This window comes from Aulonocara stuartgranti, assembly GCF_965226115.1.
Source record: "Aulonocara stuartgranti genome assembly, chromosome: 6".
Classification (NCBI taxonomy): Eukaryota; Metazoa; Chordata; class Actinopteri; order Cichliformes; family Cichlidae; genus Aulonocara; species Aulonocara stuartgranti.
In genome coordinates this window covers 6,523,267-6,536,904 of record NC_138944.1, presented here as the reverse complement: position 1 = coordinate 6,536,904, position 13,638 = coordinate 6,523,267, and the positions used below count along the sequence as shown (strand labels likewise).

At 39.1% G+C, this 13,638-nt stretch overlaps 1 long non-coding RNA gene across 1 annotated transcript in view; it reads right to left on the bottom strand.

Annotated features, from left to right (window-relative positions):
- Nucleotides 1-4,984: 4,984 nt before the first annotated feature.
- Nucleotides 4,985-13,638, bottom strand: part of LOC309707842 — a 31,411-nt gene continuing 22,757 nt past the window's right edge. The window contains exons 2-3 of the long non-coding RNA XR_014277088.1: nt 5,798-5,898; nt 4,985-5,257 (exon numbers count right to left, since the gene is read on the bottom strand). This is a non-coding gene — a long non-coding RNA (uncharacterized lncRNA). The remainder of the gene's footprint in view (nt 5,258-5,797; nt 5,899-13,638) is intronic.

Sequence of the window (13,638 nt, the reverse complement as noted above, 5' to 3'; positions counted from 1 at the left end):
GTTCATCACCATCGCTAATCATTAAACAAGTCTTGTCAAGTCTGCATCACTCCTAGGCTGTTATTATTGGCTCCTCTCAGCTAACAAGCAATTAATTCACATCAGAGATTTTCCTGTGCCAAATAAACAGCAAATGGTAAGGAGGCTCTCTGATGGTTTTAGTTACGACAAACTCCGACTCAAGAAGAGGGAGAAAAAAAACGTGTTGCTGAAGTGCAAACCATCACTCCCAGGGGTCTCATCAAAGGTACGAAAGGAGGGAGAGATCTCCAAGAGTGCAGGCTCAAAACAAACACATGCTGATACAAAGTAAGATTACACACAATCAGTCTTACTGAATGAATCCCCCCCCAAAAAGGAAACATATACAAGCACATTTTGTTGATTAGCATGGTCTCTAAATTTTCTTTTTTTCCCCATACGAGCCAAACAAGCATCCATCATAATTAGCCAAATTAATTCCCACATGCGCCACATCATCATCAGCACCAGCTTTTGTTCACACTTGATTACTTTTATATATAGCAATACATATCCAGCATTTAACATCTTTCTCCCACACATTCCTCTTCATTGAGCACACTAAGTAGCCTCGCAGGGATGATGGCTTTTCATCTGTAATAAAAAACAAGACAGGACACAGTGTGCTAGTTCTGTAATCAATAACCATTATCACAACTTCTCACCTGCTTCTAGCCTTGTGCAAGGCCTCTTCTGTTTTTGATGATGCATTCAAAAAGATACGTCATTATGAGTCATATGAGTGAAAATCTGAAATAGAAATACAACACTGGTAAAAACCATTAAAATGTTGTGAAATACTATATGGCTAGGATGTGCACAGACATTTGGACAGGCAGTAGTTCAATATAAAATACATCTTCTCCACCATATAACATATATATTGTTCTAATGCTTGCTGATAATGTTGTTATACACATATCCATAGCAAACTAAAAGAAAAACTGCTGTGCTTGTTCCCTGCATGTAGTGTGTTATGTAGTGGGGGTCATTGCATCCTTTCTGAGAGAAGATCAGTGCCTTACACTTTACCAAGACACTTTATATTGTTTTTTCTTCTTTTCTCTCTCTCAATTAAATAGAAATGTAAATTAAATTGGATGGTTTGCTCATTAATTCAAAGCTACTTTACTAAAGATCTTGAGAAACACATGAAGGTAAAGGATCTATATTAGTAATTTACCACTAAACTAAATGCTGCTTTGAAAGCAGTACTGAGAATATCTGCCTTCCTCTACTGACACAGGAAGTTCTTTCTGTTTCTTCCCCTTTTCTACATTCTTTATGTGCGGTTTCAATATGGACATAAAAACCTAAACAGAAACATAAAATATTTAGAAAAACAGCAAAGGAAGCTTCTGTATTTGGCCAAAGTAAAAAAAAGAAGTTCCAGTGAAAGCAGGCTCAATGAATAAAAAATAGTCTCAAATGAAAACATCAGAGCTGTGTGGGGCAAAGAGGACACTATTACAGAGGAAGAGATGAAAACCAGACATTTTTTTCTATCCTGTTGTCCACATTGTCTTTCTTTCACTATTTGACATTTGAATCTTCTTTTAATTATGCTTTCTTTTTGTGACCGCTTGAGCTGTTTAATGTCTTTCTTTGTGTATTCGTTACTCAAATACACAACCAAATAAAAATTTCTGAAATGACTATAATAATCTATCGTTGTTAGTTTGGTCCTGAGGGACTCTTTCACTAATGAAGATGAGGGAGAAGTGACTCGGGCCACTTTCACCTTCATACAGGTTATGGCCCAGGCTGTTCTGAGACCTCTATTGCAAATATCACAGGCAGAATATACAGAGATGTTTTAAGATTGTAAAAAGGTTGGGACTGACTTTTGAGAGAGTTGCTCCTTACTAAGTGAAGTGGAAAGTGTCACATACTGACGAGTAATGCAGGAGATGCTATTTGTTTTCCTATTTTCCCAATACTCAGCGCTGACAATACAGTTACAGACAGAATAGGCACAATTCCTGAGGTATTTCAGAGTGTACTGTGCCTTAGTTACCATTTGTCTTGTTGATGTTGTATCTGTGAGCTCTGCTGTCTTCCCTACAATTTTCCTGTCTCTATCCTCCATCTCTATCTCATCCCCTTGTTCTGTCACTCCTCCCTCTACTTCTTTTTCCTTTTGTCTCATTTTCGACCTATCATTTTGGTCTTTCCCATCAATGGTTTTCTCTTAGTCTCCCTCACTCTCCAGCTGCCAATTCTCTAGTCTGCTGCGCTTGCTGGAAAGGTGAGCGCATGTTTCACCAGTCTACTGTGTGTCTGGCACTTTCCAATTAGCTTGTATACCTGCTTCTGGCTGTGTAGCAGATAAGATAGAGCCGATACCACCAAGCTACTGTTATCTCTGTTTTCTCCCTGTCACACACAAACAGTCATGTACCTGCGCACATACGCGTACGTGCAGCTACATGAGCAGACGCGTAGAAAATACCAGGGTACCAGCTCCAGTACTACAGATGCATTGGACAGATAGCTATAGTAAGTTAACAAGGGGTGGACAAGTGTTATAATGAATGCATCGGGGACTGTCACATGTCAACATGGAGTAGCTGAAGTTAGCATGGTATGAGTGTTTTCTGGCTACCGTTTCACGTTTGTGTGTGTTTGCATTCACAAATAGCTTACCCCATTTATTCCGTGGTGTATGAGAATTATGATGATTGTGTGTGCGTATGTGTGTGTGTGTGTTTGGATGCTTGCTGGTGGCATGGTGGTGGTCTGTGTCATGACCCCATGACCTGTCCAGACTGTTGAATAATAAAAGGCTATTCAGACACTCCGAGGGTGACAACATGAAAGGCTCAGCCACAGAGAAACAGCGAGGAAGGGAGGGGAAGGAAGGGGGGTTAGGGCAGACATGGCTGTCTTTGTGGGAGGTAAGGGACTCTCATTATTTCTCTCAGCCTTCTCTCTCACTCTCCCACTATATGTGTCCAAGCTTCCTTTACTTTTCTTGTGTTCCCGTCCTTTAAGTTCATCCCCCTCTCTCTCTGTCACTCCAGCCACATCTCTCTTTTTGAGTCAATGTGCTTGCTGTCAACTCAAGCTTAATTTTCTCCCTGGTCCATGTTTATTTCTACCACTCATCTCTCCCTCTTTTTTTTCTTTTTCTTTTTATATCATATAGCCATCCTCCTCTACCTCCTTTTTGTTATTTATTCATAACAACCTCTCATGTCTTATTTCTTTATTCCTTGACACTTCTCCTTCATGACCCTTCTTTTTCGCTCCCTACAATTATGTCCATCTCTCTCCTCCCTCTGTCTCATTAGTGATGCTGTCTACTAAGGAAGTGATTAGCCTGCTTCGGCTCTAATTAAAACACAGAAAGGGAACTAAATGAGACCTGTGATTTGTGGGCTTGTGTGTGCTCATGCACATATATGTGTGCACACTTGTCCTTACACTGTGTGTGCGCGCGCGCACAAGTCACAGTCACTGTGATAGAATACTTAACACCCACCAACTCTGTTTCAGTATATAAAGTGATAACCATTATTCAGAGCTTCTGATAGATGTTGCACAACTTTGAAAATAAATATGCATTTCTTTGAAGGAGCTGATTGTTTAAATTGAGTAAGAGGGGAAAGGACTCAGCGAAGGAAAGCTGAAACAGAATATGTGAACACTTTTGTTGTAAAAGTCTGTTATGTAATATATCTGTTTCCTTCTCCTTTTAGCTTTCATTCTTTTCACCTGAGTATATTCACGTTAAGTAACATGTGTGGGAGTTGAATGACTTAATTAATTAATCGCAGACTGTAAAAGATTCACATAAATGTTTTGAGTCAAGTGCTATTATGTGTGGGAAGAAATGTGTTTAAGAAATGGAAAGAAAAGTCCCTGCAGTCTGTTTCTACAGGGATGGAGCTGATCTGAAGTCTGCCATTCCTCTTGAATAATCCGATTTCCTTCTTCTTTTCACCCCCCAAGTGTCACTGATGCTGGAAAAAAAAATCCTCACACTATGTCTGTATACTTTTTCAAATCCTTTGCTTGCGTCACCACCAGTTAATCAAACAAGCTGCTATGAAAGTATATTTTATATAACCCCTATAAAATTACACTTCCACTGCTTCTACCAAAGCCCATTTTGTTACCACAGTTTTATCTGAATTTCTGACTTTCCTTATCATTCATTTATTCCATAATTGTATGTTGTGTGTGTGTACTTCTGAGCATGAAAAACTTACTTTCCAACTGCTGTAAGGGTGAGGATGTGGTAATTGGTGAAGGGCTTTATTTGCACCAACTTCTGACTTGCCATCGTACTTCCCCCATTATCATGATCAGAGAAGGGTTGTCACAAGAATTTCAAACTCAGTACTGATACTCCATACTCAACACCATGTTCAATAATGTGGAGTGGAAAAGAGGGAAGAAAACATTAAAACAGATTTTTAATAAAGATTTGAAAAGTACAAACATTAACATCAATTATGTTTTTTTTTTAAGTTGTCTGAGTGGCTTATACCTTTGCAAAACAAGTGGGTGTTGCATCAGGAAAGACATCCAGCAAAAAAAAGTGCCAAACCAAAACATGTGGAGCTACCTTCTGTGGAAACCTCTTGTTAATAAGGAACAGCTGAAAGTAGCTTTGCTTAAAAATATATTATTTTAGAACTGTAATGTATAGATATGATAACTATTTTAATATTCTCTTAGGTTGTCCAAATAAAAATAAACACAAAAAACCCCAAAGTTGTCTGAGAGACTGTTGTGCTTTTGGTGACTTGCCATCATATTTAATTGCTGATCAAACAGAGTTGGTAAGGTTGGCTGCCACTGTTTTTGACTAGTTGCTGGTGGATTTTTTTCCTCAGCTTCAGCCTGGGACTTGAGGAAAACGTAACGCAGTATACAAATAATTGTGTTATTTTGTTAAATTCACAAGTTTGCTGTTTAGCTTCAACATGACCTTTGCCATTTTATTATTAGCTACGACCACTAGTCATTTTCTTATTGATAACTTAAAAGAAGGGTAGTGTGGCTATCAGATGCTGTTAACAGTCAAGGGGTTAAAGTTAACATGCTTATGATAACCATGTAATACTCCAGTGTTGTTGAACCGGGAGTTTTACTGACCTCTCGAAGTTCCTCATAAAGTCTTGCTCAGTGTTGTGAACATCAGCTACTCTTCACCTGTTCAGCTGCTAGTAAGGGGAGGGGCTGTGTGCTTGTCTGTCTGCAGGTGTTGTGTGAAGTTATGTGTCAGCTGGAGGAGTTGAAGACAGCGCTGTTGGTATGTTGACTATCATCACAAAAACTTTCACTTTTAATGAGCATCTGTACTATCACGTTTTTCAAACGTGAGATTTTTAAATGCCTAAAAATGGAAAGGACAATTAATAAGATAGTGAAAGATGACGTTAGACAGGCTACTTCATTTAACTGTCCAAATCTCATTAGATGTACCTTATACACAAGTAACAGAATATTATATAAGTTATATTATTAACAAACTATTTCAAGAGGCATTTTCAAAAGGTGATGCTGCTGACCTTGTAAAATAAACAGCACATAAAAATGCCCACACCATAGTGTCATTGTTGTATTTATGTACCTTTCAGAATATTTTCAGGGACCTCTTGAACTTTGTGTCTCCTCAGCTTTCGTCAATGTCTATCAGTTTACTATTACCCTGAGTTTCAGCTGATACATCTGTTGAGGCTTATTTCCAGTGGATCTGTGTCTTTGTGGTAACAAAATATCAAAGGCAATGTTGGACTGTGTCAGCGTTTAGACCTTTTCTCACCTTCGAGCAGAAACGCCAAGAGCCAGAGAGAGACGAAGAGCTCACGATCTGACGTCTGATCATATCAGGCCTGACTGAAATAGGGCATGAGGCTCACCCTGCTGTGGACACACAAATGTGTGAGGACACACACGTATACACACTTTCTTTTCCTGTAGGTGGTTTTGGAAGAAGGTCTGCTTCTGAGCAACAAACACAAGCACTGAGTGTTTTAGGAAAAAAAAAAGAAAAAAACCCCAATAGCAGTTGCTGCAAGAATTTTTAAACCACGGTTTTCTTTTCTGATGATTCAGGCAGCAATTTAACACTATGTAGCCAATTAAAATAAATGAATATAAACAATGTATAAAGATAAGGTATGCATGTTTATTTATTGCATTTTTTATCCAGTTTAAAAGAAAAGTCATCTTATATTTCATGTCTCAGATAATACAAAACACTCTTACGATATCATGACTTAATTATTTTTTTTCATTTATCCAGTTTCACTTTAAGTTGCTTTAAGAATTTAAGATACTTTCTAAAAAAAAGACTAAAACTGGTAGGTGTCCCTAACAATCTGAAAACTTATTTGGCACCATTTCTGCATTTAAGAGTGTTTCTCCAGATAACACACACATCTGTGGGAAAACTAACTTTCCCCAAAAACTAATTTTCCTTAAAAAGTTCTAAGACAAGTTGTTTCCACAGTACAGTCTAATTTAATCCAAACTGCCGTAGAGAGTTGAGCTTTATCAGCAGTTTTCTGAGTTGCCATTATTCCCATTACTAGTTTAACGGCCGTTAATGTGGTGATGGAAAGATTTAAAAACATGCTTGAGTTGGCAAATACTTATTACAACCATCAATCTTGACATTGAGTCAACAGATTTCTTTATTTTAATTTAATTTTTTTCAGAAAATGTGGACTCTGTAAGGAAGCTTATCAGAAAGCATTCCTGGTAAGGAAAGTGAGAGGCTTTAAAGTGAGTTAAAATCTTTTGGAAAAGGTTTGCATTACTGTGACTGATTGTCCTCTTGTCTTTCGGCATATCTCAAATACAGAGACAAGAAAGAAAGTTGTTTCTCAATCTTATTTTTGGATTTAGTTCTGATTGTTTATTGTTTGGTTTACTTTGAAATTACTCACCTTGTCATATTGTCAATTCTATCATCCCTTTGTTCTATTTCTTTCCAATTTTCTGCCAGACCTCTGTTCAATTAGCTCATTATTTCCAATGTAAATATATAAATAAACTAGTTACTAACATCTGTAATGCTATCTGAAATGTAAATCTTGAATCTTTGAATTTTACTCTTTCTTTGAATTAGAATAGAATAGAATTCAACTTTATTGTCATTGCACATGTCACAGGTACAAGGCAACGAAATGCAGTTTGCATCCATCCAGAAGTGCTTTAGCCATGATATAGATATATTACAATATATATTAGCAATAATATAGATATGTGAGTATATTACAGAAATGGGTCTATTATGGTTTGTTATAATGTACACGGTATGAAGTATGTTATGAATATGCTATAAGTATGTACAGGCTGTAGTGAGTACAAGCTATGTACAGGCTATGAACAGGATATAAATATGAAAAACTATACAGAATATGAAATAAAAAAAATCTATACAGAAATATGAGATATACAGCTATACAGAAATGTGAACTATGCAGGTTATAAACAGTTGTAGAATTAAAAATGATTGTATTGTAGAGAATCATTATTTACACAGAATTATACAGTAGTGCAGTTAAGATAAGTATGGGTGTTTGGATCACCTTTTTATGTCATGGTGAAACGATTACACTGACCACACCGCCACCACTTCCAACCCCCATACCCAACCCTTCCACTCCAGCCCTTTTCCCCTGCCTTTAGAATGAATGTACAGAAGACATCGAACTAGTAAAATGACAATGAATAATATTATTTTGTCAAATGCCCCCCATGAACTCACTGTTATGCGTTGTGAACATCAGTTGTAGTGTGTTTTCGTTGTTTTAAAAAACCTTTATTTTATGTCTTACTTTTAAGCACGAATCAAATGTACACAATAAAAGCAAAAATCTATCTAGTTTTGGAGTGTTCATTTAATATTTTTTATTGCCCAATGTGAGTTTTATATGGGAATGCTAAGTCTATGGATTATTCTCTTAAGTAAATGGAACCAGTACCCTGGGCTGACCTCAATCCCCTCATGATCTCACGGTAACCACTTTAAGGTCCTATAGGAACAAGTCTGACAGATTGCAACATTGGTCTTATTTGTGGTCCATTATAGTTATTGGTCATAACAACATTTTACTTACCAAAGTAATAGCTTAGATCTGGGACCATGGCAACACAAAAACAGTTTGATGGAGTATTTGAAACAAAACAATCGGACAATCATGAAGTGTTTTAGCTAGATTATCTTTTATTGGGAAATGAAATTGAAAATCAGCGTAAAACTATAGCTGCCAGACTACTCATATTTATTTCTCTAAAGGGTTATTTCAAGCATTTTTGTGCATCTATATTATTCACATATCTCAGTAAATAATTTAATTGACACAATGCTATTATTATTCCTAGAAGTGAAGCTGTACACCTTAGAAAACGTCTGACATTAAAAGAATCTGCAAAATGTCAGTACTTTAAGAAAAGTTGGTGATTTCAAGCCATTGTTAAAGAAAACTGTAGGATTAAGGACTTAAAAATGACATGTTGAGGATGACGATGATGACATTGTGATGACACAAAATGATGGCAGTGCTATAGTTGACATTGCTAAAACAAATCCACTCCGGTGATGAAGACAGATCTGCATTGCTCAACACTCCATCAAGTGTGCCCTCATTGTGCTCCAGTCAGGGCCTGCTGTCATTACTCTTCATTGAGCCAATGAGTTTGACGGTGGAAGAAAAGGTGGAAAATCCCCTCCCTCTTCTATCCACAGCCCAAAAAACAGAAATCAATTTCATCTATTGGACCCTGTCTCATGACTGGCTGCTTAGCCTTCTATTGATGCAGCTCACACACATACACACACAAACAAAACCTCTCTGACACCTCTTTAGCTCTCTTTTGTTGGCCGTTCATTGCCCATGCCATATGGCAAGTGAGAAGGCTCCAGAGTGTGTGCAAGCATCAAATGTGTGTGTGAATGTGTAGACTGTGGGGTCAGAGGGGGGTTACAGGAGGCTGACCCACTGACAAAGACTCTCCACTCCATCAGTGATCTCTATGAATACATGGGGACAAGCCAGGCTGAATGGGAGAGCAGAAGCCGTGGAGAAGTCTTCTCCGAAGGGAGGGGGTGGTGTTTGGATCATGGGGGCATTAGCAAGATGGATGTAAGGGGGATTATTAGAGAGTGAGAAAATGAAAGAGACAGGGGGTAGATGGCAAAAAAAATAAAGGGGGTGGGGGTGGGTGCTGTGATTAAAATGAGAGCTGAGTAGAAAGCACATAAGAAATAGGCAAAAATGTGTGCTTACAAAGGACTATTTGAAGAGTGCATGTGTTTATGTGCGTTTGTGGCTTTGAGTTACCCACTGTGTTCTGTGTGTTTACTGGGGATAAGAGGTGATCTCTGTGCCACGGGGATCTACAATAGGCCAGCAGGTCCCTCTCTGTGTGATGACAAGGCTCTCAGTGTCCTAGGCAAGTACTGATGTATGCCTGTGTGTACGAGTGTGTGTATCCCAGCAGGCTGTTCTCTATAGGAACACCAGTCTATGGGAGCTCGGAGATTCTCATTAACCACATCTGACAGCCAAAGCAGGGAGCACACAGTGAGGTAGCAGGTCAGGAAGTGTTACGAACTATCTTCTTATTGCTTCTGAAGTTTTCGTGTGAATGTGTATTTTTGTCTGTCTGTGTCTGCTGAAGTTGGTTTAAAAAAAGGTTTTTACATCCTTGCTGGCTTTCCATAAAATTGTACAAGTATACTTTTAATGATAACAACATTCCACACAGTTCTGATCCAACAATTTCCCCCACTCTAATTCTATGCAGATAAGTGCTGATAGGCAAGTGTCTACAAAAGCACTGCTTATAAAGTTCCTCTTATTTAAATGAGAGCAACGAACTAAAACTCCTTTCACCGATAAGTGCCTCCGACTTCAATAATAGCATATATACATGTAAGTGCCTCTGACTTTAATGACAGCAACTGCCTAAAGAATTGCGAGACAGCAAGGAGTACAAAGGGGAAAAATATAGGCCAAGCCAAAGCGATGGAGGCATTAGGGATTGCTGCCAGTTTTGCTCCCACTAACCCCATACAGCCGTCACCACGGTTGCTTCATAATGGTCACACTATTACACAGAATTGCATAAGGTAGATAAGACTAGAGGCACACACCACACCAAGCGAACTATCTTCTGATTATGTGTGTATATCTAAATTGGCAGTAGTGTGGTGAGTGTGTATGAAAGTGGTACAAGATGAGCCGAGAGTGGAGAGCAGAGAGAATGGGAAAGAGGTGTGATTGTGCTTTGTCATCCCTGTGTGTAGGTGTGTGTGTGTGTGTGTGTGCTGTGGCTAGCAGCCCTTGCCATTTAGAATGGATGGTTTAGATTCTGGCGTCATAACAGAGCACTATGGGAAACAAAGACCCCTTTCACATTCACAGCCTCTGCTCCTTTTTGCTTCCTCTTTCTCACTCAGCTCAGTTTCCTCTCTCCGTCTCACTTTAAGCCCCCGTTATTTTTCTACAACGCTGGATTCTGCCTAGAAAATTACAGTAGCTCTCACTACTTTCTCTCGTTTCTGTCTGCTCAGCAGCTGTGACTATCATTTCCCCTTCTCTGCCCTGCATTACCTTTCCATATCTCTGACTGACTATCATCTATTTTCTGTCCTATTGCCTTCTAATTCTTATCTTCACTGCATTTCTATGGCTCCAAATAAGTCTGAGTCCCAGCTCTATGCTGCCGCCACCACCACCCAACCTGTTCCCTCCTTCACATCTGTTTCCATGGACCTAGTCCATGAGGTTGAATGCCAACACCCTCCTCCCCATTATTAGTAGAACACAACTCTCCAGCTACCCACCTCCCTGACTTCTGTTGCCTTTTGTCCTGCAGACTTGTCTGAGCCATTGCCTCTTTTAGAGTGGTCGAAACCCGACATGACAAAATAGACAGCAGGACAGTTGGTTGGTTTATTGTCTAGCTCGGTGTGTTTGTGTTGTTGGTGTGGATATTTGGTATTTTTGTATGAGCATATGTGCGTGTCTAAAGTGGCCGTTTGTATTTACAGCAAGGGAGCAATGATGCCTTCTGCTGTGTAGCAGAGCAGAAAAACCTCTTCCAGTTTTCATTTTTACATGCAACAAACATGTTACTATTTTTCCCTCTCATGATGACACATTGTTGCTTGTATTACTGAGCAAAGACAGCATATGTCTGGTTTGATCCTGTGGGTAAAGAAGCTTATTAGGGGTAAAACAGTCAAAATTAGGTCAAGACTTGATTGATCTTTGTAAATATAAGAGCTACAATTTGATTTCCTGCACCTTTTTACATAGTGTTTTTCTGTAAAACGCACATACGCAAGCGCACAGACAGACACACAGACACATACACACACACACACGCGTGCGCGCACACACTAATCAACTCTTTAACCTAACCCCAATTAGTGCAAAAGCTATTTTTTATTACTTCTTCTGCAATTGTACTGGAATCAAATGAGGTACACCAATTATACAAGAGAAACCCAATTAACTAATGTTAAGTTTACAATTTGTCGCAAAACGTAGCCTACAGTATGACACAAGCTGCACACAATAAAGCACACTGCAGCCCAAAAGTAGTCTAATTGTGCATTTTATTTTCATGGATAAACTGGTGTGTATAAGCCTAACAAACAAAGGCAAAATATATGTACTACTTTAAGTAGGATCAATTATGTCATCTGCTGCTGTTTCATTTAACTGTGTAACATGATCATTGTTCAAGTAGATCTAAATTCTCTATATCATATAGTTGCATTACCTTTGATGATTTACATAGCAAAAAAATGCTTTTACTTATAAAAGATCATTGGTTGGGCATATGTGGGCTGTGCAATGCTCATAATACAACAGTAGATATATATAGTAGTAGTATATAATCAGTTACACGCTATCAGTGATATAGGTGAGATTAAAAGGTTGGCTGCTGACAAAGCTCTAGGGTTGCTTTGTACTTTACTGTAAAAGCAGATGAATTGTAGAACAATGACTCCTTTATAATGCAATGTAATGTAGAAGTACCTCAACATAGCAGGGGTCTCAAACTTGCGGCATATGGCCGTTCGCAGCCCACGTCACCCCTATTTGTAGTCTGTATATTGACGTGAAGAAATACAACACAATTTGGCCGTTGAAGTTACTCTTTTTGTTAGGGAGGATTTGTTTGCTGTTGAGTGCAATGTTAAAATAAGTTCAAAAAATAATTTCATACAAAGGCAATATGAGCAGAAAGTACAAACATGTTGAGGGATTGGCTGTGTTAGTTCAGTGAGAGACTTACTTGTACAGAAAATTATTTTCACTAGCAGACAAACACTAAGGTGTACACTTGTGTCTGCATTTTTTTTTTAAATACGAACAAATTAATAGCAGAAGTGCTGCCACGTGTCTGACCAGAAAAAGAGTACCGATTTGTTTATTTGGTAGTTCAGTGAAAGGCTTCAGTTAGTTAAGAGTGAGAGAAAAAAACATTTGAGTTCACATTTGCAGTTTTGTCTTGTTAGACAATATCTAAAATAAAATAACCCCAAACAAAACACTACATTTTCCGAAATATTTGTTGGTGTTTTCTTGATTATTTCTTGTGTGCTTGTTTTTTGTACTATTTGAACACTAAAGTGGTCCTCCAATGAGATGACAGTGGACAGTGGCCCACAGCTCATTTAAGTTTGAGAGTCCTGGTACAGAGGCTATAGGCTAGCTTTGCTCTGTCTAACATTCAAACATAGTCTACTGTATAGCTGCTAATAATTCTGAAGCAGATAACTGTGTATATAATTTATTTATTTTTTATCACTACGTCCCTGAGTCAGGAGTGGGAAATTTGTGCACCTACTGCCTTAGCTGGCTGTGGTAGTGGTTTCTCAGAATCGAACCCTGATTCCCCGTTAGCCGTGGTCACCATAGTACCACTGAAAGCTGATAGGGCAGACATTTGAATGAGACAGCGTCACCTAGAAGGGGCAGTAGGATGGCACAGCGATCAGCACTGTTGCCTCACCCATGTCTGCAAGGGTTCTCCCTGGGAACACCGGCTTCCTCCCACAGGAATAAATGTGATAATTGGGGTTAGGTTAATTGTTGATTCTAAAATGCCCATAGATGTGACTGTGAGTGTGAATGATTGTCTGTCTCTCTGTGTTAGCGCTGTGTCAGTTTGGTGATCGGTCCAGGGTGCGCCCTGCCTCTTACCACGTGCCTATGGTAGCTGGCTGGGATAGCCTGAAAAGGGTGGGCAGACATCATAAGGACCATATGGATAAAAAAAAAAAAGGGATGTCACTCAAATTCATACCCAAGTGAAGGCAGACGAGTGAATACTTTTGGCAATATAATATATATATACTTATAGAAAGTAAGCTAATAGGAGTATCTGTCACGGTCGGGCGGATCACACACAGTAATTCGGCGTGCCCGTGTGGCGTGCTGGCTAGACCCAAGCGCGGCGAAGGCTAGCGGTGGGTTTGGAGCAGACACGCAGTTATTCTAGTAATGACCAGTGCACGAAGCGTGGCTTCGGAACTGTCGTTACAGACAGAGAGCGAGCGGAGCCGGGAAGAGAAAAAGGATTGAAAGGGATTGTCACTCACGGTTGCTAAATCAGGCGGAGACTGACGTCGGC